General features: G+C 36.6%; 6 non-coding genes and 2 pseudogenes across 6 annotated transcripts; all 8 read right to left on the bottom strand.

Annotated features, from left to right (window-relative positions):
* Positions 1 to 763: 763 nt before the first annotated feature.
* Positions 764 to 858, bottom strand: LOC139940171 (U5 spliceosomal RNA; annotated as a pseudogene).
* A 1,052-nt stretch (positions 859 to 1,910) lies between these two features.
* On the bottom strand, positions 1,911 to 2,030 carry LOC139940206 (U5 spliceosomal RNA). The gene has a single exon (XR_011786423.1). It is a non-coding gene; the product is annotated as a U5 spliceosomal RNA (small nuclear RNA).
* A 1,072-nt stretch (positions 2,031 to 3,102) lies between these two features.
* Positions 3,103 to 3,222, bottom strand: LOC139940187 (U5 spliceosomal RNA). Its single transcript, XR_011786405.1, has one exon. It is a non-coding gene; the product is annotated as a U5 spliceosomal RNA (small nuclear RNA).
* Positions 3,223 to 5,103: 1,881 nt separating this feature from the next.
* On the bottom strand, positions 5,104 to 5,223 carry LOC139940211 (U5 spliceosomal RNA). Its single transcript, XR_011786428.1, has one exon. It is a non-coding gene; the product is annotated as a U5 spliceosomal RNA (small nuclear RNA).
* A 2,176-nt stretch (positions 5,224 to 7,399) lies between these two features.
* On the bottom strand, positions 7,400 to 7,494 carry LOC139940174 (U5 spliceosomal RNA; annotated as a pseudogene).
* Positions 7,495 to 8,542: 1,048 nt separating this feature from the next.
* LOC139940210 (U5 spliceosomal RNA) lies at positions 8,543 to 8,662 on the bottom strand. Its single transcript, XR_011786427.1, has one exon. It is a non-coding gene; the product is annotated as a U5 spliceosomal RNA (small nuclear RNA).
* A 1,889-nt stretch (positions 8,663 to 10,551) lies between these two features.
* Positions 10,552 to 10,670, bottom strand: LOC139940214 (U5 spliceosomal RNA). The gene has a single exon (XR_011786431.1). It is a non-coding gene; the product is annotated as a U5 spliceosomal RNA (small nuclear RNA).
* Positions 10,671 to 12,866: 2,196 nt separating this feature from the next.
* LOC139940181 (U5 spliceosomal RNA) lies at positions 12,867 to 12,986 on the bottom strand. Its single transcript, XR_011786399.1, has one exon. It is a non-coding gene; the product is annotated as a U5 spliceosomal RNA (small nuclear RNA).
* Between the last annotated feature and the right edge of the window lie 11 nt (positions 12,987 to 12,997).

The following is a 12,997-nucleotide window of genomic DNA, read 5'->3' on the forward strand; positions in this document are numbered from 1 at the left end:
CTAAGTGAAGCCTTCAACTTTGGGTAATTTTCAGAAAATAGCTAAATTAGGTGAAATATGGCAATTTTCTTATTTTTAATCGTTGTCATGGCAACCAAAGTGCAATGCACAAACTATGCTTTCTTTTTACACTTTGGTTGAAGGAATTAACATGTGCAAAGAGTAAACAAAATCCATTAAAACAAAAATTCATATTGTTTTATTATACAATTTGAAAATAAACACATTTTTTTCCAAAAAAGGACGAAGTTTATGGCAGCACTGCTCCCCAGTACAAAAAATACCAAAACTTTTTTTTTGAAATTCTTACAGACCAGTATCTTATCTTTCATGCCTGGAAGCAAAACTTTCCTAAATATGCCACTTTGGGACTTCTGACAATTTTAGCAACCCCCTGTATTTCCCAAATTGACTTTTCCTCAAAACACCCCTTTTGGAAATAATGGAGTCTTCCATTCACAATTAACTGTACTTTTGTCAAACGCATTTTTGGAAAGATTAAGGATGCATATTTATCATATCCAGCTGAGAGGTAGGTCCACTATTTGGTTTTTACACAGTGGAGCCCTCAACTTTGGCTAATTTTTACTCATGAAAAGAGCTAAATTAGGTAAAATATGGTAATTTTCTACTTTTGACCGTTGCCATGGCAACGAAGGTGTAAATGCAAAACTTACCCTTTATTTTTACATTTTGGTTGATGGCCTTCACTTGTGCAAAGTTTAAACGAAATCCATTTTTGAAAGTCTGCCACCACTTCTTTGATTTTTAGAGCAACCCAGTCTTAAGTTGTTCCTCTGCACGGAAATCTTTAGTAAAAGGCGAAAGATTTATGAGAATGCAGTGAAACCCGAGTGCAGAATAAGCATTCCACCATGGTAGTCTTTCGTTACATGTGTAACAAAGTTCATGGCGTACATTGAAACCAGTAAATAAAACTCTGGAACAAATTTGTCATAGATATTGTATTTTTCTCAATAAAAATATATAGTTAAAGTGGACATAATCAAATCTTTTAGAAGAAACTACCAGAAGAGGTATTATTATTAAAGTAGGTTTGAATATGTTAGTCAGATCATTGAATATTCATGAGAATGTGGTCAAGTAGTCGGAGCCTGGACTTGCATATCAAGATGTGCACTCGACCAATGGCAAGAATGCAAGTTTCGAATCCCGCGTGCGCCCGAGTAATGGAAGCCTGTGTTTTTAATTTTCACAGAACTCGGTAAAATACTGAGTATGCAGTGCTTATAATACAAATCGGTGTAAGAGTTCAACCAAAATGATAAATTTTGCATCCCCGATCCAAATAATAGCGTTTATCAAATCATTGCGGTACCCGCTGCTAAAACATCGGATTTGAATTGCCTCTATAGCTGTACCGGTCAATCTCGGTGGTCTAGTTGGTAAGAATGTCGTCAGGGAATCTCACCCGAGTAGATTACTCTGTTTGTTTGTTTGTTTGTTTGTTTGGTTGGTGTTTTTTTAACAGAACTTGGGAAAGTACTAAGTATACAGTGCCAACACACATCGGTGTAAGGGTAAAAGCAAACTTTTTATTATGTATTCCCCGATACAAATTTAATTAACGGCTTAGAAAATACTTTGGCTCAGCAATAGTGTTGCCGATACAGCCTAGGAAGCGGCAGACAAGGGATCGTCTGTGGTGAAGTGATTTTTTTATTTCAAACATCAGGTAATATAAAGCCACAAGTGAAACGGACTGAGCAGGTTTTAAGAAATTGGGTTGACGATGAAAAGTTAATTCTGCGGGATATGAACCAACAACCTCCGGATTAACGACCGGCACTCTACCAGCTGAGTTTACAACCCGTTATTGGTGGTCTCCACACAATAGCTCAATGTTTAAATATTATTTACATACATGCTCTATCTTTTATTTATTTATTAGCCCAACCTTTCGACTGGGCAGTAAAAAATTAGTCTATAGACTCGTTAAGTTGTTCCTCTGCACGGAAATCTTTAGTAAAGGGCGAAAGATTTATGCGAATGCAGTGAAACCAGAGTGCAAGTTAAGTATTTCACCATGCTAGTCTTTCTTTACATGTGTTATAAACTTCATGGCGTTAATTGAAGTCAGTAAACAAAACTATTGAACGAATAATTATTCAACCATGTATATAAATTTCAGTCTATTACGAGGGTTGTTTTTTCTCAATCAAACAAGTTGTTTAAAGCGGAATTATATCAATTAGATTAGAAGAAACTATCAAAAGAGTTATTATTAAAGTAGGTGTGAATATATTACCGAGAATATTGAATATTCATGAGAATGTGGTCAAGTAGTCGGAGCCTGGACCAAAATTTAGATTCCTTTTCCCCCGATGCAAAATTAACGTCTTTTTAATCGTTGCGGTACCCGCTGCTAAAACATAAGATTCAAACTGCCTCTCTATATTGCAAAGGTAGTTGGTTCGAATCCCAACCGTGTATTATTCCTGTCTTTGTTTTCCCCCCTAAGGAACTCGGAAAAGTACTGAGTACACAGTGCTTATAATACAAATCGAAAACGGGTAAAACCAAATTATACATTTTTTTTTATCCCCGATGCAAATTTAACATTTATCAAAAAGTGCGGTACCCGCTGCTAACACTTCGGATTTGAATTGCCTCTAGCTAGCTGTACCGGTCAATCTCGGTGGTCTATATGGTGAGACAATGCTTAAGAGTTACAAAGGTCGTGGGTTAGAATCCAACCCGAGTACATTACCCGGCTTTTTTTTTTACAGCACTTGGGAAAATACGAAGTACACAGTGCTTTACACACATCGGTGTAACGGTTAAACCAAACTCTTTATTCTTTATCCTCCGATGGAAATTTATTAATAACTGCTCCAAAAATACCTGACTCTTTTTTCAAATATCAAATAACAAACCATAAGGGAAACCGACTGGGTAATTTGTTTTTAAATCGGCTGAACAGAGAAAATTTACTCCAGCGGGATTTTAACCAACGACCTCCGGATTAACGTATCGGCGCTCTACCAACTCAGCTATACAGACCTTCATTGGCTATCTCAAAAACAAAGCTGCATATTGAAGCGTTATTTTAGTTCAAGTTCTATCTTTTAGTTATTTACTAGCCCAGTCTTTCGACAGGGCAGCGAAAAATTAGTCTATAGACTCATTAATTTGTTCCTCTGCACGGAAATCTTTAGTAAAAGGCGAAAGATTTATGCGACTGCAGTGAAACCAGAGTGCTTGTTGAGTAGTTCACCATGGTAGTCTTTCTTTACATGTGTTATAAACTTCATGGCGTTAAAGGAAACAGGCAAACAGAACTCTGGAACAAGTTATTCATACATGTTTACAAATTTTAATCTATTGCAAAGGTTGTATTTTTCTCAATCAAAAAATATACTCAAAGTGGAATTATATCGATTAGACTAGAAGAAACTATCAAAAGGGTGATAATTAAAGTAGGTTTGAATATATTAGCGAGACAATTGAATATTCATGAGAATGTGGTCAAAATCTGCGCTTTAGCAATGGCAGGAAAACAAAATTCGAATCCCATGTACCCGAGTTACAAGCCTGTGTTTTTAATTTTCATAGAACTCGGTAAAATACTGAGTATACAATGCTTAATACAAACCGTGTAAGGGTAAAACCGAATTATAATGTTGTTTTATCTCCTCGATTAACGTTTATCAAATCATTGCGGTACCCGCTGCTAAAACATCGAATTTGAATTGCCTCTAGATGTACCCGGCAATCTCGGTGGTCTAGTTGGTAAAACACTGATTTAGGGGTTACAGGGGTCGTTGGTAAGAATCCATCCCGAGTGAGCTACTCATCAGTTTTTCTTTTACAGAACGTTGGAAAGTAGGCTAGTATACAGTGCTAATGCACAACGGTGTGAGAGTAAAACCAAACTTTTTATTCTTAATCCCCAAGTACAAACTTAATTAACTGCTTAGTAGAAAACACATTGACTTAGCACAAAAAAAATGTTTGCGATACAAACTTGGAAGCGGCAGCCAATGGATCGTCTTCAGGGGAAATTACCCTTTTATTATATCAAGTCATAAACCACAAGGGAAACCGACTGGGTAAACTTTTAATACTCCCGCGGGATTTGAACCAACGACCTCCGGATTAACGTATCGGCGCTCACCAACTGAGCTATATAGCTCTATATCGGTGGCCTCCATACAATAGCTCAATTAAATTTGTATTACATTACATATTCTATCTTTTAATTACTCATTTGCCCCGTCTTTCGACTGGGCAGGCAGAAAAATTAGTATTTATTAAGGTTATTTGAGTTGTTCCACTGTATGCACAAACATCTAAAGGGGAAAGATCTTTGCGAACGCAGTGAAACCAAGGTCATACAGAACAAGTGTTTCACCATGGTAGTCTTTGTGTACATGTGTAATAAACTTCATGGCGTTAAACGAAATCAGTAAACAAAACGCTGGGGGGAAAAATCATACGTTTATTTAAATTTTAGTCTATTGCAATGGTTGTATTTTTCACAACTTAGAAATGATTTTTAACTGGAATTATATCAAATAATATAGAAGAAACTATCAAAATAAGTTATTATTAAAAGTAGGTTTTAATATTAGCGAGATTATTGAATATTCATGAGAAGGTGGTGCAAATAGTCGGAGCCTGGACTTATTTCAATCTCTAGATGTGCCTTCAGGGGGTCCTTGAACAAGGGCAAGAATACAAGGTTCGAATCCCATCTGTGTGATTTGTATACACAGAACTAGGGAAAGTACTGAGTATGCAGTGCTTAACACACATTGGTATAAGGACAAAACCAAAATTGATATTCTTTATCCCCCGATGCAAACTTAATTAACTGCTTAGAAAATACCTTGGCTTGGCTACGCAAACAAATGTTTGCGATACAACCTAGGAAGCGGCAGCCAAGTAACCAAGTTTTTTAGAATATTGGGTTAAACAAAGAAAAGTAACTTCTGTGGGATTTGAACCAACGAGCTCCGGATTAACGCACCGTCACTCTAATAACTGGGCTATCAACCCGTTATTAGTGGTCTCCACACAATAGCTCAACGTTTAGTCTTTAGTAAGTCATATACATCTTCTATCTTTTATTTGTTCATTAGCCCAATCTTCCGAATGGGCAGTGAAAAATTAGTCTATAGACTCATTAAGTTGTTCTTCTGCACGGAAATCTTTAGTAAAAGGCGAAAGATTTATGCGAATGCAGTGAAACCAGAGTGCAGAATAAGCATTTCACCATGGTAGTTTTTCTTTACATGTGTTATAAACTTCATGGCGTTAAAGGAAATCGGCAAACAGAACTCTGGAACAAGTTAGTCATACATGTTTACAAATTTTAATCTATTGCAAAGGTTGTATTTTTCTCAATCAAAATATATACTAAATGTGGAATTATATCGATTAGACTAGAAGAAACTATCAAAAGGGTGATAATTAAAGTAGGTTTGAATATATTAGCGAGAAAATTGAATATTCATGAGAATGTGGTCAAGATGTGCGCTTTAGCAATGGCAGGAAAACAAAATTCGAATCCCATGTACCCGAGTTACAAGCTTGTGTTTTTAATTTTCACAGAACTCGGTAAAATACTGAGTATACAATGCTTAATACAAACCGTGTAAGGGTAAAACAATGTATAGTTCGAAGACTCACCCCAAGCTAATTCGGCTGGTAATAGTGTTATCCGGCTATGTTCCATTAGGGAACTTGGAAATTAATTGATTTACTTAACCATTAATTGTACACGCAGTCACTGATTATGTGATGCCTCTGTGCAGTGTTAAGGACGTGTTAGACATTTTTGATGTTCAAACGAAGAGCTGTGAACGTCCATTTTGTCAAGAAAATTGAACATTTTGTTTAAGACTGTATAGCTGCTATAGCCAAACGTAAATGACCACAAACATACCACAGAATCTCTTTGTGATGCATGTTTATACAATTGAGAGTTATATTTTTATACTTGTAAGTTGCTTTGCTCTATTGTGTGCCTGTTTTTTTTTCAATCAACATCATTGTTCAGCGTGTAAAAAGTAATAAGAGAGCATTATTTTTTTCATATGATTATGAAATTTGCAAAATACACCCTTTTTTTTAAAGGCATGAAGTTCTCTGGCAACACTGTTCCACAGTTCAAAAAATACAAAAACTTTCTTTTTTAATTATGTGATGCCTGTTTTATACAACTGGGAGTTATGTTGTCATAAGATGCTTTTATATTTTGTTCTGATATTTTGTCAGTCTTCATCATTGTTAAGCATGTAGAAAGTCATAAAAAGAGCATTATTTTACAACTTTAAAACTATACAATCGCCAAAAAACATGAAGCTTCTGCCAACACCGTTCCCCAGTTCAACAAATACCAAAACAGTTTTTTGAAATTCCTACAGACCAGTATCTTTAAATCTTTCAAGCCTGGTAGCCCAACTATCCTAAATATGCTACTTTCGGACTTCTGACAAACTTAGCAACCCCCTCTATTTCCCAAATTCAACTTTGTTCAAAACATCCCTTTTTGAAATAATGGATTATTCCATTTACAATTGACTGTACCTGTGTCAGGTGCACTTTTGGAAAGACCAAGGATGTATATTTACCATATTCAGTTGAAGACAGGTAATATATTTGGTCTTTACTTAGTGAAGCCTTCAACTTTGGGTAATTTTCAGAAAATAGCTAAATTAGGTGAAATATGGCAATTTTCTTATTTTTAACCGTTGTCATGACAACCAAAGTGCAATGCACAAACTATGCTTTCTTTTTACACTTTGGTTGAAGGAATTAACATGTGCAAAGAGTAAACAAAATCCATTAAAACAAAAATTCATATTTTTTTATTATACAATTTGAAAATAAACACATTTTTTTCCAAAAAAGGACGAAGTTTATGGCAGCACTGCTCCCCAGTACAAAAATACCCAAGGTTTTTTTTTGAAATTCTTACAGACCAGTATCTTATCTTTCATGCCTGGAAGCAAAACTTTCCTAAATATGCCACTTTGGGACTTCTGACAATTTTAGCAACCCCCTGTATTTCCCAAATTGACTTTTCCTCAAACAGCCCTTTTGGAAATAATGGAATCTTCCATTCACAATTAACTGTACTTTTTGTCAAACGTATTGTTGGAAAGATTAAGGATGCATATTTATCATATCCAGCTGAGAGGTAGGTCCACTATTTGGTTTTTACACAGTGGAGCCCTCAACTTTGGGTAATTTTTACTCATGAAAAGAGCTAAATTAGGTAAAATATGGTAATTTTCTACTTTTGACCGTTGCCATGGCAACGAAGGTGTAAATGCAAAACTTACCCTTTATTTTTACATTTTGGTTGATGGCCTTCACTTGTGCAAAGTTTAAACGAAATCCATTTTTGAAAGTCTGCCACCACTTCTTTGATTTTTAGAGAAACCCAGTCTTAAGTTGTTCCTCTGCACGGAAATCTTTAGTAACAGGCGAAAGATTTATGCGAATGCAGTGAAACCCAAGTGCAGAATAAGCATTCCACCATGGTAGTCTTTCGTTACATGTGTAACAAAGTTCATGGCGTTAATTGAAACCAGTAAATAAAACTCTGGAACAAATTTGTCATAGATATTGTATTTTTCTCAATAAAAAAATATAATTAAAGTGGACATAATCAAATCTTTTAGAAGAAACAACCGGAAGAGGTATTATTATTAAAGTAGGTTTTAATATGTTAGTCAGATCATTGAATATTCATGAGAATGTGGTCAAGTAGTCGGAGCCTGGACTTGCGTATCTAGATGTGCACTCGACCAATGGCAAGAATGCAAGTTTCGAATCCCGCGTGCACCCGAGTAATGGAAGCCTGTGTTTTTAATTTTCACAGAACTCGGTACAAAATACTGAGTATACAGTGCTTATAATACAAATCGGTGTAAGAGTTCAACCAAAATGATAAATTTTGTATCCCCGATGCAAATAATAGCGTTTATCAAATCATTGCGGTACCCGCTGCTAAAACATCGGATTTGAATTACCTCAGCTGTACCGGTCAATCTCGGTGGTCTAGTTGGTAAGAATGTCGTCGGGGAATCTCACCCGAGTAGATTACTCTGTTTGTTTGTTTGTTTGGTTGTTTTTTTTTTGTTTTTTTTTACAGAACTTGGGAAAGTACTAAGTATACAGTGCCAACACACATCGGTGTAAGGGTAAAAGCAAACTTTTTATTATGTATTCCCCGATACAAATTTAATTAACGGCTTAGAAAATACTTTGGCTCAGCAATAGTGTTGCAGATACAGCCTAGGAAGCGGCAGCCAAGGGATCGTTTGTGGGGAAGTGACTTTTTATTTCAAACATCAGGTAATAGGCCACAAGTGAAACGGACTGAGCAGGTTTTAAAAAATTGGGTTGACGATGAAAAGTTAATTCTGCGGAATATGAACCAACGACCTCCGGATTAACGACCGGCACTCTACCAGCTGAGTTTACAACCCGTTATTGGTGGTCTCCACACAATAGCTCAATGTTTAAATATTATTTACATACATACTCTATCTTTTAGTTATTTATTAGCCCAATCTTTCGACTGGGCAGTAAAAAATTAGTCTATAGACTCATTAAGTTGTTCCTCTGCACGGAACTCTTTAGTAAAAGGCGAAAGATTTATGCGACTGCAGTGAAACCAGAGTGCAGATTACATATTTCACCATGGTAGTCTTTCTTTACATGTGTTATAAACTTCATGGCGTTAAAGGAAATCGGCAAACAGAACTCTGGAACAAGTTATTCATACATGCTTACAAATTTTAATCTATTGCAAAGGTTGTATTTTTCTCAATCAAAAATTATACTAAAAGTGGAATTATATCGATTAGACTAGAAGAAACTATCAAAAGGGTGATAATTAAAGTAGGTTTGAATATATTAGCGAGAAAATTGAATATTCATGAGAATGTGGTCAAGATGTGCGCTTTAGCAATGGCAGGAAAACAAAATTCGAATCCCATGTACCCGAGTTACAAGCCTGTGTTTTTAATTTTCACAGAACTCGGTAAAATACTGAGTATACAATGCTTAATACAAACCGTGTAAGGGTAAAACCGAATCATAGAATTATAATGTTGTTTTATCTCCTCGATTAACGTTTATCAAATCATTGCGGTACCCGCTGCTATAACATCGGATTTGAATTGCCTCTAGCTGTACCGGGCAATCTCGGTGGTCTAGTTGGTAAGACACTGCTTTAGGGGTTACAGGGGTCGTTGGTTAGAATCCATCCCGAGTGAGCTACTCAGTTTTTCTTTTACAGAACGTTGGAAAGTAGGCTAGTATACAGTGCTAATGCACAACGGTGTGAGAGTAAAACCAAACTTTTTATTCTTAATCCCCAAATACAAATTTAATTAACTGCTTAGTAGAAAACACCTTGACTTAGCAAACACTGAAAATGTTTGCGATACAAACTTTGAAGCGGCAGCCAATGGATCGTCTTCAGGGGAAATTACCCTTTTATTATATCAAGTCATAAACCACAAGGGAAATCGACTGGGTAAACTTTTAATACTCCCGCGGGATTTGAACCAACGACCTCCGGATTAACGTATCGTCGCTCACCAACTGAGCTATAAAGCTCTATATCGGTGGCCTCCATACAATAGCTCAATTAAATGTGTATTACATTACATATTCTATCTTTTGTTTTATTCATTTGCCCTATCTTTCGACTGGGCAGGGAAAAATTAGTATTTATTAAGGGTGTTTGAGTTGTTCCACTGTATGCACAAATATCTAAAGGGGAAAGATCTTTGCGAACGCAGTGAAACCAAGGTCATACAGAAGAATTGTTTCACCGTGGTAATCTTTGTGTACATGTGTAATAAACTTCATGGCGTTAATTGAAATCAGTAAACAAAACGCTGGGGAAAAAAAATCATATATTTATTTAAACTTTAGTCTATTGCAATGGTTGTATTTTTCTCAACCTAGAAATGATTTTTAACTGGAATTATATCAAATATTATAGAAGAAACTATCAAACTAAGTTATTATTAAAAGTAGGTTTTAATATTAGCGAGATTATTGAATATTAACGAGAATGTGGTCAAGTAGTCGGAGCCTGGACTTATTTCAATCTCTAGATGTGCCTTCAGGGGGTCCTTGAACAAGGGCAAGAATACAAGGTTCGAATCCCATCTGTGTGATTTGTATTCACAGAACTAGGGAAAGTACTGAGTATGCAGTGCTTAACACACATCGGTATAAGGACAAAACCAAAATTGATATTCTTTATCCCCCGATGCAAACCTAATTAACTGCTTAGAAAATACATTGGCTTGGCTACGCAAACAAATGTTTGCGATACAACCTTGGAAGCGGCAGCCAAGTAACCAATTTTTTTTTAGAATATCGGGTTAAACAAAAAAAAGTAACTGCTGTGGGATTTGAACCAACTAGCTCCGGATTAACGCACCGTCACTCTAATAACTGGGCTATCAACCCGTTATTAGTGGTCTCCACACATTAGCTCAATGTTTAGGCTAATATAATTTATATACATCTTCTATCTTTTATTTGTTCATTAGCCCAGTCTTCCAAATGGGCAGTGAAATTTAGTCTGTAGACTCATTAAGTTGTTCCTCTGCACGGAAATCTTTAGTAAAAGGCGAAAGATTTATGCGAATGAAGTGAAACCAGAGTGCAGAATAAGCATTCCACCATGGTAGTCTTTCGTTACATGTGTAACAAAGTTCATGGCGTTAATTGAAACCAGTAAATAAAACTCTGGAACAAATTTGTCATAGATATTGTATTTTTCTCAATAAAAATATATAATTAAAGTGGACATAATCAAATCTTTTAGAAAAAACTACCAGAAGAGGTATTATTATTAAAGTAGGTTTGAATATGTTAGTCAGATCATTGAATATTCATGAGAATGTGGTCAAGTAGTCGGAGCCTGGACTTGCATATCTATAGTTGTGCACTCGACCAATGGCAAGAATGCAAGTTTCGAATCCCGCGTGCGCCCGAGTAATGGAAGCCTGTGTTTTTAATTTTCACAGAACTCGATAAAATACTGAGTATGCAGTGCTTATAATACAAATCGGTGTAAGAGTTCAACCAAAATGATAAATTTTGCATCCCCGATCCAAATAATAGCGTTTATCAAATCATTGCGGTACCCGCTGCTAAAACATCGGATTTGAATTACCTCAGCTGTACCGGTCAATCTCGGTGGTCTAGTTGGTAAGAATGTCGTCGGGGAATCTCACCCGAGTAGATTACTCTGTTTGTTTGTTTGTTTGTTTGGTTGGTGTTTTTTTAACAGAACTTGGGAAAGTACTAAGTATACAGTGCCAACACACATCGGTGTAAGGGTAAAAGCAAACTTTTTATTATGTATTCCCCGATACAAATTTAATTAACGGCTTAGAAAATACTTTGGCTCAGCAATAGTGTTGCCGATACAGCCTAGGAAGCGGCAGACAAGGGATCGTCTGTGGTGAAGTGATTTTTTTATTTCAAACATCAGGTAATATAAAGCCACAAGTGAAACGGACTGAGCAGGTTTTAAGAAATTGGGTTGACGATGAAAAGTTAATTCTGCGGGATATGAACCAACGACCTCCGGATTAACGACCGGCACTCTACCAGCTGAGTTTACAACCCGTTATTGGTGGTCTCCACACAATAGCTCAATGTTTAAATAAACTGCGCCAATAAAGTATCTAAACACTTACAAATGGTCAGATTTATCGGAACCTGAAATAGTATACAACAAAATAATTATTCATTTCTATTCACCGTTAACTTCTGCACATTTTGACACATCTTGAGTTACGCTACGATGTTGTTGGGTGGATTTATGGGCACTTGAGTGGCTTAAGGTCGAATTTCAAAAGTTGCAAAAGCCCCTATTCACCCCAATTCCAGAAGGGAACTCGCACAAGCACCACACACAGACAAAATCAAGACAAAAGACACAAACTCGTTTCGTTTACTTGACCATGAAATTTATTGACCGTGTCTATAACTCTAAAACTGCTGATATCCTATCCTCAGTTCTTAGTGTGTCCTCCATCACTGTCCTGAACGCCAAGGAGTCGTCTTCTCATACTCCCAATGAGACCTCTGATCTGTACCTGGTCAATCCCCTGCCATTTCCTGATCAGGAAGCGTCGCAATCCCTCGAGAGTGGTGTAAGGCTTTATGCACTTTCTTCTGCTGCAGAAGTCACCCTCGGACGGCCACTCCTTGACAGATCGTCCCCATTTCCCTGAGCTTGGTAGTCATTTTATCATTTACTGACCGTCGCTGGTGACGTTGTAACCATGAGCTGCAGCTCGCATCGACATACCGGCTTCTATCAAACCAACGATCCGTCCTCTTTCCTGTTTGATCATTTGAGCCATCTTTCCTGTTGTCTTGAACCACCTTTCCCTATCTCATCATAATCAGGGATTCTGGCTCTTAACCCATTTTGTTGTATGCCTCCCATCTTTGACCCCTTTGCTTGGTTACTGACAATTATTGCTGATGTTCATCACAACCGATTTATCAAACAAGCGACAAAAATTGAAATCGTTTATAAAAGGTGGGCAAAAGAAACGCTGATCTTACTCGTCACAATACAACGATTTAGCTTGAATAGGGGCTTTTACAACTTTTGAAATTCGACCTTAAGCCACTCAAGTGTCCATAAATCCACTAAACAACATCGTAGCGCAACACAAGATGTGTCAAAATGTGCAGAAATTAACGGTGACTCGAAATGAATAATTATTTTTTGGCATACTATTTCAGGTTCCGATATATCTGACAATTTGTAAGTGTTTAGATACTTTATTGGCGCAGTTTATTATTTACATACATGCTCTATCTTTTATTTATTTATTAGCCCAATCTTTCGACTGGGCAGTAAAAAATTAGTCTATAGACTCGTTAAGTTGTTCCTCTGCACGGAAATCTTTAGTAAAAGGCGAAAGATTTATGCGAATGCAGTGAAACCAGAGTGCAGGTTAAGTAT

This window comes from Asterias amurensis, chromosome 7, assembly GCF_032118995.1.
Source record: "Asterias amurensis chromosome 7, ASM3211899v1".
NCBI classification, from domain to species: domain Eukaryota; kingdom Metazoa; phylum Echinodermata; class Asteroidea; order Forcipulatida; family Asteriidae; genus Asterias; species Asterias amurensis.